The sequence below is a fragment of the Papio anubis genome, chromosome 4, assembly GCF_008728515.1.
Source record: "Papio anubis isolate 15944 chromosome 4, Panubis1.0, whole genome shotgun sequence".
Lineage (NCBI taxonomy): Eukaryota > Metazoa > Chordata > Mammalia > Primates > Cercopithecidae > Papio > Papio anubis.
Window position 1 is genome coordinate 22,347,839 of NC_044979.1, and position 12,743 is coordinate 22,360,581.

At 39.6% G+C, this 12,743-nt stretch overlaps 1 long non-coding RNA gene across 1 annotated transcript in view; it reads right to left on the reverse strand.

The window, feature by feature from the left end:
* Positions 1–1,302: 1,302 nt before the first annotated feature.
* The window catches only part of LOC103883274, a 56,767-nt gene continuing 45,326 nt past the window's right edge, over positions 1,303–12,743 (reverse strand). The window contains exons 3-4 of the long non-coding RNA XR_645468.4: positions 3,264–3,327; positions 1,303–2,012 (exon numbers count right to left, since the gene is read on the reverse strand). This is a non-coding gene — a long non-coding RNA (uncharacterized LOC103883274). The remainder of the gene's footprint in view (positions 2,013–3,263; positions 3,328–12,743) is intronic.

The following is a 12,743-nucleotide window of genomic DNA, read 5'->3' on the forward strand; positions in this document are numbered from 1 at the left end:
TTTCGTGACAGTGAATAAGTCTCATGAGATCTGATGGTTTTATAAAGGGGAGTTCCCCTGCACATGCTCTCCTTGCCTGCTGCCATGTAAGATGTAACTTTGCTCCTCCTTTACCTTCCACCATGATTGTGAGGCCTCCCCAGCCACGTGGAACTGTGAGTCAATTAAACCTTTTTCCTTCATAAATTACCCAGTCTCAGGTATGCCTTTATTAGCAGTGTGAGAACAGACTAATACAGCACACATACACACAAAGCACTAACACATGTGTCTGCTTCCCCTCTTTACTCTTACCTTGTTTTATTTTTGTCTTAGGACACGTTACCTCTGCTATTTTGTTTGTTTTTTGTCTGCCTTTTCTACTAGAACGTAAGCTACAAAAGAGCATGAATTGGTTCTGTTCTGTTCACTGCTGTGTCTCAGGAACTCCCTGTCAGGTAACCATATCTGACAAACTGGTGTCACTCAATAAACATTGTAAATGAATGAAGGATGAATGAATGAATGATGCAACTCAGCTTGGGCATCTGGAAAATGAAAGAGTTTGAGTGAATGATCTATGAGGTATTTTTTTAGCTCTAACACTCTGAAATTTTAATCTATTGATGAATTATCCAATTGACATTTAAATTGTCTATGTCTCACTTCAAAAAAGGATTTAAAGTAGCTGTATCCTCTAAGCTTCTAGATTCTACACTTCTTAACAGTGTCTTCTGTTTTGAAGGATTCTCCCTAAAATCAAACAGGTGCTCAAAAAATTGTAACAATTTTTCAATAAGTCAATCAATGTAGAAAAAGATAAAGGATTAATCTTCATTTCTTTTAACTTGTAACATTTCTAACTTCAGTCCTAACTTCTGTTGATCAGGCTATCATCAATTCCAAAAAAAAAAAGTCAGCACTGACTAATTAACTAAGTATACAAAATATTTATTCTCACAACCACTCTATGAGACACTCATTGTTATTAATCCCATTTTACTATTTTACATATTAACAAGCAGAGCCAGAAACTGGCAGAGCAAGACTTGAAACCGTAAACTAATGACTTTAAAGTTGGTTTCCTAATGTTATTCCTTGAACCTGTGATTCCATTCATTCCTCTCCTTCTTTTAATTTATTTATTTATTTTGAGAGGGTATCTAGCTCTGTTGCCAGGCTGGAGTGCAGCGGTGCAATCTTGACTCACTGCAACCTCCACCTCCCAGGTTCAAGCGATTCTCCTGCCTCAGCCTCCCGAGTAGCTGGGATTACAGGCACACACCACCACACCCAGCTAATATTTGTATTTTTAGTGTAGATGGGGTTTCACCATGTTGGCCAGGATGGTCTCAATCTCCTGACCTTGTGATCTGCCCGCCTCTTCTTCTTATTCTTAACTTTAGCTTGAAACTCCCCTGTTGCCATTTTTCACCAGGAAGTATAGTATAAGTACTTCTTTGTACCTTTTTCTTTCTTTCTTCATCAGTTCTCTCTTCTCATCTTATCTGACAGCAGTAAGCTTTGATTTTTCAGGAGGAAATTCAAAAGACTTGCACCAAGCCCCAGCCACACCAAACAGGGAGAGAATTTTAATGGAAATAAATGACATTAGGAAATGGAAGTGAATTGGTGGTGTGATTGAGCATAGACAAGTGAACATGCACTGCACCTCATACTGTGGGTGTCTGCAGTCGATGAGGCTCAGATCAACACAGGAGGGGACTGGCTCAACTCCTCAATAGCAGTTTGCCTTCAATCTTGAGTGCTAGAGAAATAGAACTAGGGACATATGCCTGCTCTACAGTGTAAGCTGCACTACAAAGGCTCTGCTTTCCTCTGCTTTTACCCATCACCTGGCGCACAATGTGTGCCCTGATGACCAGAGCCTTGGCCAACTCCTTTTTCCCCCTCCTTTTCTCCTCTCACTTTGCAGTAACCATGGCTCTTTTCCAAAAGACTTGTGTGATTGTCCAGAGCATCATTATGTTTATATTTTGGAAGGTAGTTTTGGCATCAGTGAAGAGAAAATGCTGCAATAAAAAAAATAAACTATAAGGCAGGGGTTCCAGTTAGGAAAATAAGAGGCAGTTTTGAAAAAAAAGCTGAACTGAACTTGAGCAAAGGCAGTGGAAATAGAGAGGTAGGTTCAATTTTGAGATTCCATAGCAGAGCAGAATAGACACTGCCACCAGTAAAGGCCTCTGTGTCAATAGACAGCAACACAGCTATCTAACTCAGCCTTCATTCTCAGCCTTGACCCTGTCAGCAAGGCATATCATCTCTCATCTCTCATTTTGTATAACTCCTCCCTTTCATTCTCACAGCCATGTTCTTCCATTCTTACTCATAACTCAGCTCCCTCTTTTAGTCTTTTTAAGAGATGGGGTCTTGCTGTGTCGCCCTCGAACTCCTGGGCTCAAGAATTCCTCCCACCTCAGCCTCCCAAGTAGCTGAGACTAGTTAAAGAGCTGGGCACATGCCACCACACCTGGTTCTCCTTCTCTTTTAAACTCATCTTTAAAACTGTCATCAAGCCCTTATGAGGCATCTTGATTACAGCAGGAACAAATGTCTAAGATTTCTGCAAAAGTTTATAATCCAGAATCAATGTGAATCAGAAAGATGGTCATTTTGTGTCTTGAGTTTCTTCAATTCATTGTAACCTTCTCTGAATGAGATCTATTTTAAAATCTATGTAGAATCAACTCAAATGCCCATCAATGATAAACTGGATAAAGAAAATGTGGCACATATATACCATGGAATACTATGCAGCCATAAAAAAAGAATTAGTTCATATCCTTTGCAGAAACATAGATGGAACTGGAAGCCATTATCCTCAGCAAACTAATGCAGGAACAGAAAACCAGACACTGCGTGTTCTCATTTACAAGTGGGGGCTGAACAATGAGAATGCATAGACACAGGAGAGGAACAACACACACTGGGGCTTGTTGTGGGGGTGGAGGGAGGGAGAGCTTAGGGTAAACAGCTAATGCTTGTGGGGCTTAATACCTAGGTAATGGGTTGATAGGTGCAGGAAGCCACCTTGGCACACATTTACCTATGTAACTAACCTACACATCCTGCACTTGTATTCCAGAACTTTAAATTAAATTTTAAAAATTCTATGTAAATGTTAGTAATCACAAACTTCTGAATAACTATGATTTTATTAAGACAGAGTTTTATTGAAAATTATATTGTCATTGAACCATAAGTGTTTATTAAATGTGTAATCTCAGCTGACTCAGGCAGGAATATCAGTCCTGACTCCTCACCTGTTAGTGGCTAATGGAAATAAACGCTTTGTATTTCTCCACTAGGTCAGGTCCATAGGAGAGCCTGAGGATTAAATAAAAAGAAAAGACATTGATCAAATAAGTTTAGGAAATGTTGCATACCCTAATCCCTTCTTAAATCACCTTTGATATTCACATTAACATCTCAAAGACTCTGGGAAGTCTTATATTAATTACAACTATTTAACAGAGCATTTCCCAAATATTGAGGCCATTAAGGCACTGTTTAAACTTAGAAAGTCTATTTAACCTAGCCGTTTCACTACTTTCCTAAGGTGGAACCATTTGCCTGATTTTCAACAGAAAATGTTAGAAAAAGCCAATGAGCACAATTAAGAGTTACTTAGTAAAAGAGAATTGCTGCCCCTTAAAAACATGAGAAATGTCACGCCTGTGCCATACATAGATCATTGTTCCATTGATCTATGGCCTTCTGTTGGGGAAAAGCTGAGTGTTGGGAAAAATACTGAGGCAGGGCTTGCATGTCTGACATAATGTCCTCTGAATGTGTCTAGACTTGCTGGCTCCTTGCTCCTTGCTCTCCCAGGATTGATTGTATCTTGGGTTAAAAGAAAGCCTGCTCGCCATTATCTCAAGTGGCAGAACATGTTCCTTATAAAGGCTAAACCACCGCAGCTGTAGATCATGCACTTGCCCTTTTGACCTCCACATTCTCACCACCTGTTTCTCTGTTGGATTACCAATAAATAGTGTGGGCTCCCAGAGCTCTGGGCCTTTGCAGCCTCCATAATCGCGATGGCCCCCTGGTCCCACTTTTTCTCTCTCAAACTGTCTTTTTCTCAATCCTTTGACTCTGCTGGACTTTGTTGCCCCCACAACCTGGTGTTGGGTCTGATCACCCCAACATTCCTGGCAGCCCAACGTGGGGTGACAAAGACCCCGGTGAAGGAACACTACAGTGTGTGAAACCAGTGGACGCTTCATCAAAGGACACCCGAGGACATCTAAAATGAAGCTTGGCAGGAAAGCTGAGCACTCAGAAGAACCAGGCAACAATGAGACAAAGTGAAAGCAGACATTCTGCTTATTTAAATTTCTTAAGGCATTTATTACAAAGAGGGGGAGTGAAAGTTAGTATTCAGAATTTGTTATCAATCTTTAGTGCAGTAAAGCAGTTTTGCCCATGGTTCCCAGAACAAGGGACTATGAAGTTGGATGAATGGAGAGAATTGGCAGAGATTTTAAAAAAGCATATAAAGATGGAGCAAAAATTCCAGTCTTGGTTTGGTCAATGTGGGTGCTAATAAAAGCAGCTCTTGAGCCATTTCAAACAGATGACAATGCAGATTCAGATAAGGAAGAGGAGGATGAGTATAAAAAACTAACTGCAGATTCTGAATGTGAGGAACAGAAACTGGAAGAAATTAAATAAAAAAGGGGAAACTGAAAAAAGCATGTTTTACTATCCCCTTGGCTCCACCTGCTGAATTAAGTGAATGGCCACCTCCTCTCTCTCCCCTTAATGGGCGAGAAAATGAATTAGCTACAAAACTTACCACTACTGTAGTTACAACATTAAAACCTGGAGCAATTGGTAGTACTAAGACCCAGTGGAATCTGAGGCTAGTTTATTCAGAGAACACCTCAATAAACTGAGGCATTTCTGGCCCAGCAGTGCCCTTACAAACGTACGACAATTGTTCCCCACCACAGCAGGCAGTGCTGCTGTAGACCTTTGCAGCACAATTCCCATCTCTTTACTTCCTGGGGAGCCACCAAAAAAGGTCCCTATGGGAGTTAGGGGACACTTACCTTCAAGAACAGTCAGTCTATTACTTGGAAGGTCTAGTCTAAATTTGAAAGGTATCACTGTGCATACGGAAATAATTGACTCTGATTATACCAGAGAAATTCAATTAGTTATTAGTTCCTCAACTCCGTGGTCTGCTTCCCTAGGAGAAAGAATTGCTCAGTTGTTGACATAAAGCTGGGAAGCAGCACAGTGAAAAGAACAGGAGGCTTTGGTAGTACTAATCCAACAGGAAAGGCTGTATAGTGGGTTAATCAAGCGTCTGACAAAAGACCTATTTGTACAGTAGACCTGTTGTTGGATGCTTATAGATTGACACACAGGCCTGGTGGGCAGTAATCTCTGGAAAAAATAAATCACGGGCTGCTTTGCATAGGGCAAGTAAAGTCATGCTGAAGCTTCAGTTTCCTGGTTAACCTGCCTCTGCCAGAGAAAAACAGATTTAACAAGCACACAGGCATGATATGGGCTGAATATGTTCATTGTGGTGTTTGTGGCCTTTATGATGGGAAAGTTCAACCTCTACTCCTACTACATTGGTGCAAAACAAAATGAAACCTTCACAACAGAGTTTTAAGACACTGTTCTGGGCTATATTTGGACTTTCTGAAGTACAATCAGTGGTCATCAACTGTAACCACAAATTCATTGAAAACATTGGTTATGTTCTTTATGGAGTCTATAATGCTTCAACGGTCATTGTTTTGGTAAATATGTTAATTGCCATGATCAACAATTCATTCCAGGAAATTGAGGATGATGCTGATGTGGAATGGAAATTTGCAAGGGCCAAACTCTAGTTTTCCTGCTTTGGGGAGGGGAGAGCACTTCCTGTTCCCTTCAATCTGGTGCTGGGCCCGGGGTCCCTGTTTTATCTCTTGCTGAAGCTTAAAGTGTGGCCTTCTGAGCTCTACCCACGGTCATAAAAAAGGTTTCCAGGAAAGTAAGCAGAGCTAAGTAAGTAGAGCTAAGTAAATAAGTAGAGTTAAGTAAATAAGTAAAGCTAAGTAAGTAAGTAAAACTAAGTAAGTAGAACTAAGTAAGTAAAGGGAGATAAATAGAGATAGAGATAGATATATATAGAGAGATAGAGATAGAGATAAATAGAGAGATAGAGAGATAGAGATGGAGATAGAGTCAGATAGAGATAGAGATAAATACAGATAGAGATAGAGATAGAGATAGAGATAAATAGAGAGATAGAGACTTGCAGGAACTCACAGGAACTAACAGGTACCACATGGACAGATAGAGATAGATGAAGACTAGCAATATAAGGTCAGTGCCCTAGAGAAGTACTGATCAGTGCCCTAAAGAGGTACAAAAGTAGAGATTAGCAAAGACTACCAGAGATTTGCAGAGACAGACAAGAACATTGTGAACTACGGAAATTAGCTATGACTCAAAGGGCAAACATAAAAGGAATAGAGGGGAGGGAGGTAAGGATAAAAATACTCTTTCTTTTCTCTCCAACAGGACCTTTTGGTCCTTTAAACTTAATCAAAGGGCAGATGCTTTGGTGTCTGAAGCTTTTGCTGATGCACAAACATTACATTCTTTAACTCATCTTAATGCCACAGGCCTTAGAAAATGATATGGTCACATACAAAGAGCTAGAAAAAAGGAAAGATAATTACATGGGGAAGAGGATTTGTTTGTGTCTCTCCGGGTGACGATCAGGTGCCTGTGTGGGTGCCCACCAAACATCTGAAGATCTATCATGAGCCACAGCATCTAGCAGACCCACCTGTACAATGAGAATTGAAGGTCTGAAAAGCCTCGATTTGCTTTCCCTGTGCCTTCTGTTAGAAGGGGCCTGTTTTCCAACATCAGTGGCCTCCCTACTCCAGCCACAAAAGTTTTTGCTTCTGTTTCAATAGATTTGCTAATGTGGGGGTGAGGGTATGCTTACGTTTTTGCAGGAGATGAACAAACCGTGTAGATGCCCTCAAGATGTGTACAACCATGGAACGGGAGACTGGAGGGACCCATGGATCCCAGCTATGGACTGGGTTCCCCCAGTACGAGCCATGAGCCATGATTCATGAGCCATGAATCTGAATGCGAAGATGGAATGAGGACTGACCAGAGTCACGATGCCTAACGGACCAATGCTTTCTGACTCAGCTCGTCTCTTCCCTGAATACAAGAGACCCTAATAGTTAGGCAGGAATATCATCACCCCATTCAGCAAGAAGTTACAGAAGATGGACCTTTATCCTTCTGCAACCCCTAGGATTAAGGGTCCTCTTGTAAAAGAGAAAGGGGAGACATGTGGAGAGCATTCAAAACAGAGCAACTCCAGTTTGCATAAGGGCTAAGAAAAATGAAGCTGGATCACCAACTGGCAATTAAGGGCTGCACAGCCTGCAATCCTCTTGCTGAATTAAAAGGTCACCTTTTATACTAGTAATAATGATAGCTAGTAATAATGATAGTAATAATCATACCTTCTCTTTTACAAAAAAGAGAAGGGGTGCATGTTGGGAAAAAGCTGAGTTTTGGGGAAAATACTGAGGCAGGGCTTGCATGTTTGACATAATGTCCCCTGGAATGTGTCTAGACTTGCTGGCTCCTTGCTTCTGGCCCTCCTAGACTCCTAGATCAATTGTATTCCCATTATCTCAAGTAGCAGAACATGTTCCTTATAAATGTTAAACCATCACAGCTATAGATCATGTGCCTGCCCTTTTGACCTCCACATTCTCACCACCTGTTTCTCTGTTGGATTACCAATAAATAGCATGGGCTCCCAGAGCTCTGGGCCTTTGCAGCCTCCACAATCGCAATGACCTCTGGTCCCACTTTTCTCTCTCAAACTGTCTTTTTCTAAATCCTTTGACTCCGCCAGACTTCATCGCCCCACGACCTGGTGTTGGGTCTGATCACCCCCAACAGCCTTCCTTTCTCAAAATAAGCTTGTGTTGTCTGTCACACTGAAGGGATGAAATCACTCCCTGGCCATTGCAAAGTGAACTTAAGAGGGGAGAAGGAAAGAAGGAAGGAAGGAAGGAAGGAAGGAAGGAAGGAAGGAAGGAAGGAAGAGAGAGAAAGAGAGAAAGAAAAAGAGAAAGAAGAGAGAGAGAGATCTGCCCCCAGAGTGAGGTGTACTATGAGCTTCATGGGTCTTGCACCTTATAGTTTCCCATGAGAAGACCTAGACATGCTTGATACTATCGTATAATTTTGTAAATTTCCAAATGAGAGATAGTTAAACTATAGTGGTTTAGACTGCTGTCTCTTTATGCGCTCATTTCCTCTGTCACATTTTCTCATATGTAGGGTAACTTTGGTGTAATCATGAATCATTTGCGTTTTAGGCTAACGAGAAGCTGAGCAGGGGATATACTGAGTTGGGGTTTAACAGGACATGTGTCTGTAACTTCAGGCATTTCTATTAAGTTGTGACCAGCCATTCGGTACAGGAATGACTTCCAGAAATGTTTCTACAGCCCACCCTGTCAACTTACCTGGCATTTTTATCAGAAATGCTTGGCCAGAAGTTATACTATGACATTAACATGGTCTACAACTTATGCAGCACCAAAACTATGTGAGTTGTGAAGGGGAAATAAGGTTTGAAATGTAGGAAGCCAAGAGCTAATTTGTGTAACGTTTTGCATAGAAGATTCTGTTCTCATTGACACATGATCAAAATTGAAGTTTCCTCCTGTAAGGAATGAACTTGATTATGCAACATACACAAAAATAAATGCACCATACCTTTTCCCCATTTCTATGAGAATACTTTCTTTATGTGAAATTTACCAGAATGTTTGTGTTTGTAAGTCACAAACCTATAGCTGTTACATATTTTGTATCCCAGAATATCCAACACATATTGTTCTGATAAAGTCTAGTAATTCTAGATGAAATAACACACAATATAATTACCAAGGCAATGAAATAGACTGAATAAACAAGTGTAAAATATTCATTAATAAGTCACTGTGTGTAGTATAAGATTAATTTGATTACAACACTTTTAGCTGAACAAAATAAAGCAGCAATTTTAGATGCACTGAATTACTCTTGTTTATGCATTAATTTCAGATTCATTTTAATTTTTCAGAATTATGGATAATACTAACATTCAAATGTGATATGAAGAAAAAAGCCAAAACGTAAACTGAAAGAGAAGTTGGCAGAAGTTTCAGTATCACCAAAATTCTTATTATATCACGACGGAAACTAAGCTTGCAGATCAGTATCGTGAACACGAGAAAAGGAATTACACCAGGACTGTTCCAACCCAAAAATAAAAAAGTAAAAGCAGATGAATGTCTTAGTAAAGAAAAACACAATTTGCATGAGAATGTCGAAAACACTGTTTAATGAGTGTTGTCAGATCAAATAACATTTCAGAATAGATACTGCCTAAGATAACTTAAAATGCCTAAAATATAAATTTTATATATAAAGCAAAGTTTAAAGAGATTTCTTGCAGTTTGACAAGAATCCTAAACATTTGGCCAGGCGCGGTGGCTCAAGCCTGTAATCCCAGCACTTTGGGAGGCCGAGACGGGTGGATCACAAGGTCAGGAGATGGAGACCATCCTGGCTAACACAGTGAAACCCCGTCTCTACTAAAAAATATAAAAAACTAGCTGGGCGAGGTGGCGGGTGCCTGTAGTCCCAGCTACTCGGAAGGCTGAGGCAGGAGAATGGCGTGAACTCGGGAGGCGGAGCTTGCAGTGAGCTGAGATCCGGCCACTGCGCTCCAGCCTGGGCGACAGAGAGAGACTCCGTCTCAAAAAAAAAAAAAAAAAAAGAATCCTAAACATTTGCATAATATTACCAATAGATGGTTTCTTAGCTGAAATAAATGTTGCCAAACCATCAGTAATATAAATCAATTTTGAATCCACCATGATAAAGGAAAGACTATTATCTATTATTATCTCTATAGAAAATTATATTTAAAATTTTTCCCATTTGAAGAGACAAAGGGAATGCAACTAAAAATGTAGCAATTACAGAAGTGTATCAGAAAGTTAATAAAATATTTTGTTATTTTTCAGGATTTTGTGATGATTTCATATCTGTATAGTTTTTAATGCATAACTTGTGATTTCTCATTCTAAATAAATACTCATTTTCATACCAAATGTAGCATATGCAACTTTGTATTCTTCTTCTCAGATAAAGCCCCCAAATCATAACAGCCTCAGACTCCACACAATCTGGATCTGTTCCTAAGCCATTGTTACTTGGACTTTGGCTAGTTAATGCATTCAAGGAGATTGACCAGTGATTATTTGATGCCATTTACATACTGACTCAACTACCAGTAAATTTAATCAAAATGGATTCCATACTTAGATATCCCAAGAGAAGCTTCTTCAAGCTCCAATCACATCCTGATATTGAAACAATTATTTAATGTAGAGAAAGTTGGTAGAAATAAACATTGCGCTCTGTTCTGGAAATTTTAAGTTTTATACATTGGAAATGATTCCATATCATGATTTAGACATCAGACTTTTAAAGGTACATTTACAATGTAAGGGCATATACATCTGGTCTATTTCTTATAAAACCCAGTTTCATAAGGGAAGACTACTAGCACTTACTCATGGTCATATTCATAAGCAAGATGATACAAAACTGCTATTTGCCTTGTGTCCTGTTGCCATGATTTTGACAACACATTAATAGAGGCAGCTGAAGACACTACAGGGAATCATGGGTCTTTTCCTGCTTAGAGTAATGCTGCAGACTGAAAGAAGCTCCTGGAATATACTACTCTCCCTCTCTGCCAACAACTACACACACAGATCAATAACCTGCCTTCTGTGCAGTATTAAATAAATTATGTGGAGTTTTAGAGATATGGAAACTCATTCTTATGGACTTTAATTTATTCTAAAGAGTGTTGTCTGTGACTCTTACAGCAATTTAACTGCTTCCTTTCTTTGCTATCCCCAGTCTCTTCTCCACCATAACAAAAAATTAAGGAAAAGGGAAAAGTAAAAAAAGCAAACTAAATACCCAACAGTTCAATAAGGATAAAAGGGTAGACTTGTATTTCCAACTCTTCATCCTTCCTCAGTGCTTACAAATTATTAAAAATAGGTACAGGCATCCTATCTGCAAGAGTTAATCTTCATAATTATCTGGTAGTACATGCTACACTCACAGAAAGCTATTAAGAGATGGCGAATCAGCAATGTTATGGTAACCCTTCCATTTTTCATTGTTATGTTGATGAGCAACTGAAATGGCTGTAATTAAGATGATATGCTGTAATTCTATTTTTAGTAGATCTGTTCACTGTCAAAATTAAATATATATGGCAATAAAAAATAACCTGACATGGTAAATAGCATAAACAGAAAACAGATGATGCTCTCATGGTGCCATTCTATAGTCACATAGAAGAATCTCTGAAAAGTGTATGATATGGCCCATTTTCCAATAAATTTGTTTAAATTTCCTACTCATAATATGAACTATTTTTGAACAGCTCTGAATTCCTCAGATGACACATGCATCATGCTCTACAAGTCTTCCTGGACTTAGCAATAAAATCACATTAGCCATGTGGAAGCCTGCAGACTTGAACCTCTGCGGCAGTGTAGGCTGTGAGCCCTAAGACTCAGAGAGATGGTGAGACTAAGAGGGAAAGGTGGAGAGTGGTGCTATTTTGGGGATACCAAGCAGGTGGCCCCCTTTCCCCAATTAGGTGGAAGTGACTGGGAACCCAGCAGTTCAATAGCTGCTGTCCAAACCATGCAGAAGAAATGACCCTTGGCATTACAGACCTGATCAGTCATTCTAGGCAGGGATCCTAGACCCAAGTCTGAAAGCCATCATCTGTTCCAAACTCCCTCCTTTCAGGCAGGTTAATCTCCAAGCCATCCAAACAGATGGCTGTCTCCTTCTCACCTCCATCTACAGAGGAACGAGGGGACCACTTGACCCAGCTGAAAGAGTCTCATAACAAGACATGCATCGAAGGAAGAAAAGATTCTGTCAGTAGAAGCTAATGTTCCTGTTACAGAAAAGATTGTACAAGAACACACCCCAGCCATGGCGATGATCACTATTATACTGTGCCAACAATGTCACAGCACGTCTCTATCAATGTCACCTAAGCCTTCGTGTCCTGTTTCCCACAGAGCAGGAGACAATCAGAGTTCTGACAGCTATCTGTCTTGTTCCTTATTTTCCTGTTCTAGCAAGACAGGGAGAAATGATGACCTTGAAGCATTTATGAGATGTAAGCTACCTCTCCTTTATTTTCTCTCCAAAAGAAATGGATACTCCAGATTACGTACCACTTTTTAAATCTTTTTTATCAAGTCCTAAGATCTACAAAAATGTATGATATGATTATAATCATGACTACTAGTATTAACTTCCAGTCAAATCTTTAGATTTTCTCTAGAGAGGTTCATATTATCACAAGAGAAAATTTGGTAAAGTTATTAAAGACTTGCAACCTACACTATCTGCACTGACTTACTCAATGTTAAAAATTCCCAGCTTCAACTCCTGTAACATATATTTAATTGGATGGAAAGCTACTATGCCTGACTATAGCTTATACCTTACTGAGTTAGGAAAATTATACAATTCACTTTGTGAAAGTGTATTAAGCAAGAAGTAAATGATATCTTACATGCATGGCTATCAGTCCTGGATAAAGAAACAAATGGTCATTAAATTCTACTTAGGTCTTTCCA